This window comes from Lactuca virosa, chromosome 8, assembly GCF_052849685.1.
Source record: "Lactuca virosa cultivar CGN04683 chromosome 8, Lactuca_virosa_CGN04683_v6, whole genome shotgun sequence".
Lineage (NCBI taxonomy): Eukaryota > Viridiplantae > Streptophyta > Magnoliopsida > Asterales > Asteraceae > Lactuca > Lactuca virosa.
The window spans coordinates 163,931,775-163,946,342 of NC_136433.1; positions in this window are offsets into that span (position 1 = coordinate 163,931,775).

Consider the following 14,568-nt stretch of genomic DNA (forward strand, 5'->3'; position numbering starts at 1 on the left):
AAAGTCTCCATCTTGAATGTCTTAAGGGGTTTATGCATGAGATCTAGCCCTCTTTATGGAAGTGGAATATCATTTTGCGAGTTTGGGCTTGTTTGGGCCATGTAAAGTCACCAAGTCAGTGACTTTATGGATTAAGACATGGAAAAGGACTTGGATCTGTGTTTGTAGCTTCTTGAGTAGCGTATTAAGCACTTAATGGGAAAGTGACTTAACAGGGGGAGTACGTTGAGCGTACATGCAGGTACGCCCAGCGTACACACCACTTGGCTAGTACGCTTAGCGTACATAGGAGTACGCCCCGCGTACTCTGTCAGTTTGGGCTTCGTGTTATTGGGCCTCAGATTTGGGCCATGCTTGGGTAGTTGGGTTTCAATGGGCCATCAGAAGTCAGATAATATGGGCCAAGGAATATACTTTGGGCTTAGGGTAAGGCCCATTAAGGAATTAGGACCAATGTAGCAAATTGGGCCATTAGTGGGATACTAGTGGGCTTAGGAAGCTCACCTAGTGTTGGGTCATTTATGCTATGGTTTGGGCCTTGGTTATGGACCGGGATGGGCTAGGGGTAAAGTGGACATTTTACCCTAAAGAGAATTATTGAATTAGACTAAGTGATATTTTGGTATTGATAGCTTGTGGAGCCGAAGGATCAGCAGTTCGGGAAGTTCCAGTTAGCAGCTAGAGGAATTTGCAGCAGGTTTCAGCAGTGCGAGGTGAGTCTCCTCACTTTGTGCATGGGTCTACGGCCACAATGCCGACCCATTATGTTTGTGTATAGTAAGAAGACCTGGGGGGGGGGGGGGGTTAGCCCTAAGAATTGTATGATAGTATGTTTTCGGACCACGGTCCGATGCCGGGCGAGGCCCGAGGAAAGTGTATATGTATGTTATTCCGGACCAAGGTATGACATGTCAGGGCAAGCCCGAGGAATGTTAGTATGTTAGTTATACTTGTTGTCTTTGTGATACTTGTATGTGCCTGGTAGGGAGGTGAGTGTGGGCGAGGTCCCGCATATCATCACTAGCTGAGTATGGACAGGGTTCCGTATCTCATTAGTAGTAGAGCAGGGGCGGGGCCCAAGATAGGAGAGAAGTGAGTGTGGGCGGGGACCCGTACCTCACTATCAGCAGGAGTGTGGACGGGGTCCCATGACTCATCAGTAGCAGGACATGGGCGAGGCCCAAGTTAGGCGAGGCCTTAGGATAGGAATACAGTAGAGTATGTTTGCTTATGTGTTAGCATGTTTATATGATTGTATGTGTATAGCGGGCGAGGCCCAGAGAAAGGCGGGGCCTAAGAGAGATAGATCTGTATACCGAGCGGGGCTCGATGCCGGGCGGGGTCTGATGCCAGGCGGGGCTCGATGCTGGAGTGAGTCCAATGTCGGGTAAGTCCCAACGCAGTTGGCGGGGGCCCAGTATGTGGTTATATGTCTGGTATGTGGTAGTATGGGGAACTCACTAAGCTTTGTGCTTACAGTTTTCAGTTTTGGTTTCAGGTACTTCCGGTAGCGGATGGAAGAGCTCGGGATGATCGCATGGCACACACCAAGAAGTTTTTAGCCTGGGATGTTTACTCTGATATGATTTGTTTAGACATGATACTCTGATTGAATATGTTTTGAATGAATGGTTTGACAACTATGGTTTTATTATGGTTTTAAAATGAAATTTTTGGTCATGATTTTTGGGATGTTACATTTATAATACCCACATCGGGTCCTAGTTATAACTATGTTGTATATATTAATACTACGTTTAGTATGTTGTGTTAATATTAAAATACACCGGTTGTTTTGAAATATAAATTAAAAAATGTGAAAATTTTGTATTAATTGTCAGGTGTTACATGTTATTTCTTACTCTGGCAATGAGGGTGCAATCTTCATGGATATGGTATTTTTAAACACTTTATGTAAATTTATGGTTAAATGTGAATGGAAAATATTACAACCAAATCATTATCATGCAATAAATAACTCCAACTACAAAAACTGTTGAAAGTCAAACTATGAATACTAAAATTATTTACCATTAATCTCTGCAATAAATGCCATCAACTATATCTTCCTATAAATATTCTCAAAACTTATTCTCAAATGGCATAGAAAAGGGTTTTGGTGATCTGCACATAGAATGAGGAAAGTAGAGTCAAGTTTGGTTGTGCTTATGGCATGCGTGATGATTGCATCCATGGAGTTTCATGGCTCATCGGCAAAACAGTTCATCGTGGGCGGTCCCTTCGGTTGGGGTGTGCCTCAAAATCATAGATTTTATGATAAGTGGTCAAATCATCATACCTTCAAACCCCATGACGTGCTTATCTTTAACTTCACCGGCGAACTTTCTAACAACGATGTCGCAGAAGTGACTAGGGATGCATATCGCAAATGTGACGCCGAGAATCCAATCTCACACCAGACCACTAGCCTCGCTAGATTTAACCTTAAGAACATGAGCATAAACAACCATTATTACATATGCACCATACACCAACGTTGCAAGCAAGGGCAAAAATTAGCGATTAGGGTTTCATTCCGCAAATAATGATTAACTCATTAAATTTCTATCATTATATAAATTTTATGTAAGGAATTATATATATAGATAATACTTCGCCATAAAAATTTATCACTTTCATTATTTCAATAGGGGAGGTTCAAATGAAAACAATTAGGAAACCTAGAACACAAGAACACAATTTAATCACATGTGAATAGTTTAATCATATGCGAATAACAGAGTTTAATTACATGTAAATAGCTTAATCGCATATAAATAACAAGCTTTAATCATATATGAATAGTTTAATCACATATAATTAATATATATAATCAGTGTTGTAAAACTCGCCGAGTTGGCCGATTACTCCTCCGAGTACTCGCTACTCGACCCATTATCGAGACGAGTTACAGAATCCCAGTACTACCCGATCGGCCCCTTAGTGAACTGAGCAGTGTTGTAAAACTCGGTCAACTCGGTGATTAATATGTATAATATACTTAATGATTTATTATTTAACACACACACATGTGATTATTACTACATATATATCTTAAATTTTCAGTAATTATTCACGAAGTGAGACCATTATGTGTTTTTTTTAGTTTTTGTGCATTCACGTGTATCTAATTTTTTTATATATTTCAATTAACTTGTGATTTTAACTTATGATTTTGACATATATAATTTCCCTAAAAATATTTCTACATGAATTACCAAATCGGAGTACTCCCCGAGTACTCCTGAGTACTCGCTACTCGGTAGTCGGCCGAACAGGTACCGAGTAACGAGTTCTACAACCTTGTATATAATAAAAAAAATTATTATAAAATTAAAGAACTCATATATATATATATATATATATATATATATATATATATATATATATATATATATATATATATATCAAAGTTATTCGATAAAAAAAGCATTCTAAAATGGATGATCAAGATTTATTCATGCGTTTTCAATATTATAATTGTTCTCGTTTGAACCTAGTTCCATTTGAATATTAACCGATGATGATGGCGTTTTCAATTTCATAATTCTTCTTGTTTAAACCGGCTTATTAATTTTGAACAAATCTAACTATACTAAGTAAATAACTAAGACAATAATAATAATAATAACTAGAAAAGATTCCCCGGCGTTGCCGGGGTCGGAAGGTATTGCTTTGTAAAGTAAAGTAGCATGTTGGTTGCTTTTTGTCCGTTAATGTGAGGGTAATTTGGTCTTTTCAGGTAGTAGGGACTGAATTTGTCACCATGGGTAAACCATATGAACCATTTATGTAATTTTGGCGGTGGTGGTGGTGATGGCAGATGGTGGGTGAGTTTATGGTATTGGGTGAGTATTTTCTAATAAATAAAACATTAATTTAAAACCAAAAAGAGAATGTTAAATCTGTAAATCACAGGGACCAATCGTGTAATTTTGTCTAACAATAATTATAATAATGAGGAGGGACCATTTCTGCCAAAAGACTAAATACTAATAATATGTAATAAAAGGCAAGGTTATGAAAAATTCAAACCAAAGTGAAAGGGTTGTTTGTGAACAAAAGCATAAAGATGAATGGTCAATGTTGTAAGTTGGAGGACCAAAATTGACAAAAAAGGTACCACTTTACTGTTAAAATCTTTCATAACTTAAATATATATATATATATATATATATATATATATATATATATATATATATATATATAATAATAATAATAATAATAATAATAATAATTATTATTATTATTATTTATTTACTTATTTGTTTATATATTTCCATTTATTTAAGTTTTTTGAATGACGGGGTTAATGGTTAGCAGTTAGTATCATGATCACATATAATATTACGAAATCGTTAATGCCTGGATTAGAACTCGAGACCTCCAATTTAAAAGACTATTATTATTATTATTATTATTATTATTATTATTATTATTATTACATTGAAATCAAAAAATACCTTTCAAACACATGGAGTTTTGGCATTGTAAAAAATTCTACTATATTAAATACATCATTGTTTCAAAATTAGTTTAATATCAACAACTTTGAAAATGTAAATGCATATAACAAAAAAATAAAATTCTAATATATATATATATATATATATATATATATATATATATATATATATATATATATATATATATATATATATATATGGGAGGGCTCATGCGAAAATACAAATATTTTGTGAAAACGCGAAAATAAGGAAAACCTAGGAGATTGTGTCACATCAACCTTATATTTTGGACAATAATCCATCCAAAATTTGAACTGCATGATAATAATCGATGATACATGAGAAATTGTTTAATATTAGCAAAACATGTTTTTGACTTTTTTATTATGAAAACTTGAAATTAAAAGTGTTTAAGGACATGAAAAAAAAGAGAAATGGTTGTCAAAACCTCATTTAAATCTATATTACCATAACACCCTCCCATGTAAACTCATTATCTTGCTAATAAATTTAATTTCTAAAGTACATGTGTTTAATTTTTATAAGACAAATGTAACACCCCGACTCCCAGGTATATTTTAAAAGCTTTTTTTTCATTTTATTGAGGGAACTCGACGAGTTGGAGGCCCCAACTTGTCGTGTCAAACCTAGTCATCCCGCGTGGTTTTTGACTCCTACTCGACGAGTCGGAGGACCCCAACTCGACGAGTAGTGGTTGTACGTGGAAACCCTAATTTTTAGGGTTTTCCCTCTATTTAAAGGACCTTAAGTTCTTTCCTCCAACCCCCTTACCACCTTTTGACAGCCAGAAGTAACCCTTATCAGTCTAAACCTTGTTCTTGAGTGTTTAAGAGGCTAAAGTGTGCTTTTGGTGCTTTTGATTAAAGAAGCTTGGAGTTTTAGAAGCTTGGAACGAGAAAAAGAGGGTAGATCCAGTATCTACATTGTCTTGGCTTGCATTTAAAGGTAAAAAGCCTTTACCTTGGTCTTACATTTGTTAGATCCCTTCGTAAGTGAGAATATGGGAATTTTGGTGCAAAAATGGAGTTACTTTCGGATTTGAGCTTGTCACAAGGGCATAGTTTCAGATCTGGACTTCTCTAGGCCCTTATGGACATAAAGGCTCAAGTTTTATGAGGATTTGGCTCTCCTTCATGTCCAAAACCTTCTTCTAAGGCTAGTTATGAGTGTTTTGGCTTCATGGAGCTTTACATGCACGTAAAGTTAGCAACTTTACGTGATAATCACACCCTAGGAGCCTAGATATACACTTTGGAGCTTTGGTTTCACAAAAAAGCATATGTATGAGAAATGGATTGAAATCAAAAAATACCTTTCAAACACATGGAGCTTTGGTATCAGAGCCTTAGTTTGAGTGAATTGGAGGAACACTCGTGTGAATCCGGTCTCAAACTAAGGAAAAGATTTTCAAAATGGTTTTCAAAATAACTAAAGGAGAATGCAGAGTGTACGATCAGCCGGAGCCAGTAAGTAGACCCCAAAATACCATGCTGTTATTTGATATTGAGATATGTTAGAACAACATGCTAGTACTAAGCTAAGGATCTTCAGGAATTGCATGATAGAATTTCCTGATTATATGATGCCTGATAGCCTAGGGTTTTCCTTATATGAAATTGACATCATTACTGTAGTTGCTCAGTGTATGTATCATAGGTTGTACATAATTAAGATCTTATAGCCTGAGAATATTTGGTTTAGCTTTATTTCCTGTTCCTTGTTTGGTTGTGGGCTTAGAGTAGGACCGAGTATTCAAATGTCTATAGGGTCCAGCGTTATGTATAGGGGTGGCAAATCGGTCCATCGTGTCGTGTTTTTGTCTAACACGACATGACACGACAAGGTTTTATGTAACACGAACACGACACGACACGATCTCGGGTTGTTTTTAACTAACACGAAAACGAACCAATTAAAAAACGACAAACACGACACGACATGATAAATATAACATGAAATGACAATTAATGTATTTAATTAATATTTATTCATACATAACACGAAAAACACGACAAAAAATGTTAAATCATGTCAATTTCATGTCAAATTTTGAACACGAACACGACACGACACGACGTCGTGTTTTTTACACTTGACACGAACACGACATGAACACGAATTCAAATTTCAGTTTCGTCTCAATTTCGTTTCGTGTCGTGTATTTTTGTTGTGTCATGTCATCAATTGTCACCCCTAGTTATATATGGCTAGCGTACACTAGTGCTGCAGGGTTGGTGGAAGTTTCATGGATGGTTGAGTTATGCGGGGTCAGTAGGCCAGTTATGAGATAGTTAGCCCTCCTCTAGGAGTGAGGATTGAGCGATCACCATGTATATGTATATTTTTAGGTTGTTGTGATGATATTTGAGACAAATATGGGTGGGTGTGAAAGGTAGTATGGGCCCGTACTACTGAAAGCACAGGATCCATATGCGTAGCAAGGAAGTCACAACCCCTAGGTTTAGTTGGGAGTTGGTTCCCTGTTATTTGTGCGGATTATCTGATATCTTCCAAGTGTATTTTTAGTATGGTGGTTACGAGACGTTTTGTGACTGGATCCGGATCGGGGTCAGGGTAGGGCGGTCAGGACGGCCCGACAGAGCCCGAGACTAGCGGCCAGGGTGGGCCAGTTTTGACAGAGGATCGTGTCATGCAGATCATCCGCGAGGAGGTGGTCGAGATTGTCTGGAGTCAGATTCTGGAGATGTTCGGGTCTATTAAGACCGCCATGATGGAGTATTTTGATGACAGATATGCAGCTCTTGCTGAGACGGCTGCCGCAACAGCTACAACAGCTGTAACAACGGCATGGGAGGAGCCAGTCGGGGCTTTCAGTACTGGGACTTCGATAACACAAAACCCCTGAATTTTGATGGGACTCAGGATCCGATCATAGCCATGAGGTGGCTGTCTGACGTGGAGGGATGTTTCTTCACGTGCTCATGTCCTTCTGACCAGAAGGTCAGATGTGCCCTGAACTTGTTGAGGTCCAAGGCAAAGGACTGGTGGAGGTTGATGATTGGGTCGTATACTGATGATCAGAGAGCTGTAGTTACTTGGGAGCAGTTCAGGGATATGTTTCGCGCTCCCTACATTCCACGAGTCGAGCGCAAGCGACTGTCACAAGAGTTTTTGGATCTGAGACAGGGTACGAAGACGGTGACGGAGATCACCCGCATGTTCACTGAGAGGGCGATGTTTTGCCCGGAGTTTTCTTTTGAGCAGGCTCAGATGACACGTTATCTGAGCATGCTCAAAACTGATATCCGTCAGTTTGTTGCTACCCAGCGATGTGATACACTATTGGAGTTACAGGAGGACACTAGGCAGCGTGAGCTGGAGATTGAGTTACAGTTGCGGGAGCAGAGGCAGGCCCCGAAACAGTCTAAGACCACTGATACTAGGTATGGAGGTCAGCCATTCACACTTGTGGGAAGTGCAGAAAGCTCATTCGGGGGGTTTGTCGATCGGGGAGCGGGTGCCACAAATGTGGCATGCAGCGCCATCTTGCCAGGGATTGCAGGCAGCAGACTCCAGCTCCCAGAGTTAGACTCTGTTACCATTATGAGCAGGTGGGCCATATGAAGGCCCATTGTCCCCTACTAGCCGCCAAGCCGACGCAGGCTCCAGCGCCGGCTACACTGAGGGTTATTGACGGGAGTCAGCGTAGAGCAGCGCCCCCGAGGTCTCAGGGATACGCCTTCCATCTTATAGTAGAGGAGGCCAGGGCAGCACCGGACGTGGTTGCTGGTACGTATTTAGTGAACTCCTTACCTGGTTTGGTATTATTTGACTCGGGGGCGAGTCGGTCTTTTGTCTCTCAGTCATTCAGTAGGGAGTTCGGTTTTCCAGTAGGAGAGCTAGAGTGTCCGTTGCGAGTCTCTATCGCCAACGAACATGGGTTTTCTGATTCTTTAGTTTATCGGGGTTACGTGTTGGAGATCTTCGGGGTATCTTTCCCGATAGACTTGATTCCGATTCCCATGGTGGATGTGTGTGTGATCGTGGGTATGGACTGGCTTAGTCGTTTCGGTGCCATGATCGACTGCGAGGGTCAACGAGTGGTAGTTCGAACCCCAAGTGGGGGAAAACTGATTGTCTATGGCGAGGGCAACAGATTGGGATTAGGGTTTTGTTCAGCTGCCAGGGCTCGGCAGTACATTCAGCACGGGTGTGCGGGTTATCTAGCGTATGTGGTGGATACACGGGTTAGGGATCAGATTCCAGTTTCAGAGGTTCCAGTAGTCAGGGAGTTTGCGGACGTGTTCCTAGAGGAGTTACCCGGAGTGCCTCCGGAGAGGCAGGTCGAGTTTAGGATCGACCTAGTCCAGGTGCGGCCCCTATCGCCAAGGCGACGTACCGGTTGGCACCACCAAAGATGCAGGAGCTGACATCACAGCTGCAGGAACTGTTGGGCAAGCAGTTTATTCGTCCGATCAGTTCACTGTGGGGAGCGTCGATCCTCTTCGTCAGGAAGAAGGATGGTTCACACCAGATGTGCATTGACTACCGGGAGTTAAAAAAATTGACGGTGAAGAACCGTTATCCACTCCCGAGGATAGATGATCTTTTCGATCAGTTGCAGGGAGCATCTTGGTTCTCCAAGATAGACCTAAGGTCCGGGTACCATCAGGTCAGGGTTAGAGATAAGGATGTGGAGAAGACCGCGTTCCGGACTCGTTATGGACATTACGAGTTCGTGGTGATGCCGTTTAGGCTCACCAACACGCCTGAAGTATGTATGGACCTGATGAATTGGGTCTGCAGACCGATACTCGATCGCTCGGTCATCGTGCTCATAGACGATATCTTGGTGTACTCCAAGACCCGATAGCAGCATGAGGAGCATCTACGAGAGCTATTGGGAGTTTTGAGACGAGAACGGCATTATGCCAAGTTCTCGAAGTGCGAGTTTTGGTTACGAGAGGTTCAGTTCCTTGGACACCTCGTTAACCAGGAGGAGATTTTGGTCGATCCGGCCAAAATCGAGGCGGTTATGCAGTGGGAGGTTCTGAAATCTCCCTCAAATATCAGGAGCTTCTTAGGATTAGTTGGGTACTACCGAAGATTCATACATGATTTCTACAAGATTGCAATACCCCTCACTCGTCTCACGAGGAAGGGGTGGATTTCCGGTGGGGCCCTGAGCAGCAGAGGGCATTTGAGACCCTCCGACAACGACTTTGCGAGGCTCCAGTATTGACTCTCCCAGAGGGAATTGAGGATTTTGTAGTGTTCTGTGATGCATCCATCACAGGACTGGGAGTGGTCCTCATGCAGAGAGGATGGGTGATATCCTACGCATCGCGGGAGTTGAAGCCGAACGAGATGAGATACCCTACTCATGATCTGGAGTTGGGAGCGGTGGTATTCGCTCTCAAGATTTGGAGACATTACCTCTATGGGGTCCGCTGTACCATATACACGGACCACAAGAGCCTGAGAGACATCATGGATCAGCCGAACCTGAACATGAGACAGCGCAGGTGGCTGGATGTAGTCAAGGACTACGACTGTGAGATCCTTTACCACCCAGGTAAAGCGAACGTGGTTACGGACGCTCTGAGCCGCAAGTCAGCTGGATCTTCTACTCCAGTGACATGTACGAGGATATCAGTGGACTCTCCACTAGTGAGTTTGATTAGGGAAGCTCATGCTGAGGGTATGCGGCAGGAGAATTGGAAGCTTGAGCAGATTAGGGGTGAGAACACTTGGTTTGTGCAGGATAGTCGGGGATTATTGACCCGTTGCGGTCGGGTCTGGGTTCCGATGTCTGGTGGGGTCAGACAGATTGTTCTGGAGGAGGCTCATAAGTCTCGCTTCTCTATTCACCCGGGGGCCACCAAGATGTATCGGGATTTGCGATTGAGTTATTGATGGCCGTGCATGAAGCGAGAAATCGCTTGGTACGTGGAGAGGTGCTTGACCTGCAGGATGGTCAAGGCCAAGCACCAGAGGCCGCATGTCCAGCTACAACCCCTGGAGATTCCCATGTGGAAGTGGGAACAGATCACGATGGATTTTATCACCAAGCTGCCGAGGACGGCAAAGGGCTTCGATCCTATTTGGGTCATCGTGGATCGGTTGACCAAGAGCGCCCGCTTTTTAGCGATACGAGAGAGTTCATCGGCCGAGAAGCTGGCCGACTTGTATATCCGCGAGATCGTTTCCCACCATGGGGTGCCGGTCTCTATTGTCTCAGACCGTGATGTTCGGTTCGCCTACCGTTTTTGGCAGAAGTTCCACAAGGAACTGGGCACGCGGCTGCACTTCAGTACAGCCTATCATCCGCAGACGGACGACCAGAGTGAGCGAACCATTCAGACTCTCGAGGATATGCTAAGAGACTGCGTTATTGACTTCGGTGGGAGGTGGGACTCCTACCTACCCCTTGCAAAGTTCTCCTACAACAACAGCTTTCATTCCAGTATTGGTGCCCCACCATATGAGCTGTTGTATGGACGGAGATATCGCACCCCAGTCTGTTGGGGTGAAATCGGTCACAGGATGATGGGATGGACAGAGGTAGTCCTGCAGACCACCGAGAGGATTCAGCAGATCAGACAACGGCTGCAGACCGCTCAGAGTCGGCAGAAGAGTTATGCCGATAGGTGTCGATCTGAGCTGGAGTTTCAGGTGGGAGACATGGTACTACTGAAGGTCTCACCCTCGAAGGGTGTGATTCGCTTCAGGAAGAAGGGAAATTGGGTCCCCGATACATTGGGCCATTCAGGATCATTTGCAGGGTTGGTAATGTGGCATATAGACTGGATCTCCCGGAGGAGCTTAGTCAGGTCCACATCACTTTCCATGTGTCACGATTGTGAAAGTGCATATCAGATGAGGAGACAGTGGTATCATTAGACGATATACAGGTCGACGAGCGACTGAATACGTTGAGAGGCCAGTGGTCGTTCTTGAGAGGAAGGTGAAGGTTCTACGGAACAAGGAAGTACCGTTGCTAAATGCACAGTGGCAGCACCAGCGGGGATCTGAGTGTACTTGGGAGCTGGAGGCAGAGATGCGGGAGCATTACCCGAGTTATTTACCGCAACAGACTTCGAGGAAGAAGTCTAGTTCAAGTGGGGGAGAATTGTAACACCCCGACTCACAGGTATATTTTAAAAGCTTTTTATTCATTTTATTGAGGGAACTCAACGAGTTGGAGGCCCCAACTCGTCGTGTCGAACCTAGTCATCCTGCGTGGTTTTTGACTACTACTCGACGCGTCGGAGGACCCCGACTCGACGCGTAGAGGCTGTGAATGGAAACCCTAATTTTTAGGGTTTGCCCCTATTTAAAGGACCTTAAGTCCTTTCCTCCAGCCCACTTACCACCTTTTGACGGCCAGAAGAAACCCTAATCAGTCTAAACCTTGTTCTTGAGTGTTTGAGAGGCTAAAGTGTGCTTTTGGTGCTTTTAATTGAAGAAGCTTGGAACGAGAATAAGAGGGTAGATCCAGTATCTACATTGTCTTGGCTTGCATTTAAAGGTAAAAAGCCTTTACCTTGGTCTTCCATTTGTTACATCCCTTCTTAGTGAGAATATGGGCATTTTGGTGCAAAAAATGGAGTTACTTTCGGATTTGAGCTTGTCACAAGGGCATAGTTTCAGATCTGGACTCCTCTAGGCCTTTATGGACTTAAAACCTCAAGCTTTAAGAGGCTTTGGCTCTCCTTCATGTCCAAAACCTTCTTTTAAGGCTAGTTATGAGTGTTTTGGCTTCATGGAGCTTTGCATGCACGTAAAGTTAGCAACTTTACGTGATAATCACACCGTAGTAGCCTAGATCTACAGTTTGGAGCTTTGGTTTCACGAAAAAGCATCTGTATGAGAAATGGACTGAAACGACTCGACGAGTTGCATGGTCAACTCGACGAGTCCGATGAAGATTGACCGTTGTTAGTTTTTGCATGGACTCGGCGAGTCAGTGAGACGACTCGATGAGTCAGTTATGGTTTTTCCCGACTTTTGGACACGCATGGACCCAACGAGTTGTCTGGAAACTCGGCGAGTCAACTTGGGTTTTCGCGATTTCTCGAGTTCTGGAAGGACTCGAGGAGTCAGTGAGCTGCACTCGACGACTTGGGTCAACATGGACTGTTGACCTTGACCGTTGACTTTTATTTTGACCAAGGGTTGACCAGTTTGACTTCTGGGGGTATTTTATTAAATTGGGAATTTATGGAAGTGGTTCTATGCTGAATATAGGTGGTGGAGTTCGTGGCTGTGATTCGAGAGTTTGACCTTATCACTACAGTTCGACATTTGTGAGGTGAGTTTTCCTTACTATACTCAAGGGTCTAAGGTACCAAGGCCGACCCTTTGGATTGTTATCCTGATATGTTATGCTAGTATGATATGTTAGATCAGTATCCTGGTAGATTGGATGGTATTATGCTATCATGATCTATTAGATCAGTATCCTGGTATATAGGATGATGTTATGCTAGTATGATCTATTAGATCGGTATCCTGGTAGATAGGATGTTATTATGCTGTTATGATCTGTTAGATCGGTTTGTTTGTCTATAGACTGTTATGTGATTATCTGATATATGTGCACATGTTTGATTGGTGGTTGAGGCTTATCTGCTTTGTGCGAGAGCCAACAGACCTGGGCATTCCAACCCGATGGTTGTGGGCCGTAGGTATTCCATTCCGAGGATGATTGGACTCGTAGTATGTGGGCATTCCAACTCGATGTTTGTGGGCCTGGGGTATTCCATCCGAGGATGACTAGACCCATAGTATGTTTGCATTCCAACCCGATGGTTGAGGGCCTGGGGTATTCCAACCTAATGGTTGATTGGACCCATAATATGCTGTTTTTGATTATATGTCTTATTGTGTGTATGAGTATTTTGGGGGGAACTCACTAGTGTTCGGGCTTAAAGTTTTAGATTTTGTTTCAGGTACTTCAGATGATCGCGGGAAGGCGCATGCGTGATCGTACAACTCCTCATATTTTATGATTTTGATTTATGGGATACTCTGACATGAAACTATTTTAAAAACACTTTGTAATAATTAATGATTTTAATTGGTTGAAAAAGTTTTAAATTGGATTGAATTTTTATGGATGTTACAATAAAATCTGTTTTCGCATTTTCGCATGAACCTACATGTGTGTGTGTGTGTGTGTGTGTGTGTGTATATATATATAGTGACGTTCAATAGAAAACCATTATTAACAAGGAACCAACCGTGAGTGTCGGAAATCGTATTTATCAACGGCCAAGGGATGGATGTACACTTGTACATTGAAAACCATTATTTACAACCATTCCCTTGGCCGTTGATAAATATGATTTCCGACACTCACGGTTGGTTCCTTGGTTCTTTGTTAATAATGATTTTCTATTGAACTTCACTATATATATATATATATATATATATATATATATATATATATATATATATATATATATATATATATATATATATATATATATATATATATATATATATATATATATATATATATATATATATATATATATCAGAAGAAGTTACTGATGTACATTTTCCGGCGAAGTTTGAAGTTAAATTTGTTGGAGGCTTTATGTTATACTTTGATTTGGGTGTTGTGGTTCGCACATAATTCTTGGGTTTTCGGCAAGGTCTACTGTCACCAAGAAAAAGTAATTGATGATATCCAATCTTTCTCAAGAACAGGTTTAACAAGAGTAAATTATGACGGGATAATTGGTGTATTAATCCTATTTCTTCTTTGTCAATGTAACTTATTCTATACTCTTGCTAGCTACTTTTTTTTTTTTTTTTTTTTAAAAAAAAAATTTCTTTTAGTTTTATAGTTGTCCTTCTAAAAAAAATATAACAAATGAAACATATAAAGAGAAGATACATTCACTAAATTGTGAAAGAATAAGAAGTAAAAAAAGTTACTAAACAAGAAAGTGATAACGAATTGTGTTATTGTAATTCGGAATGAACAAATAACACAACTTAAATAAAACGATAAGCGCATTGAATGATTGTAGAACAAGAATACAATGTGATGGCTCCAGTATACAAATGAATATGATCGCTACTAAAAACCTTACTCTAAAAACACACG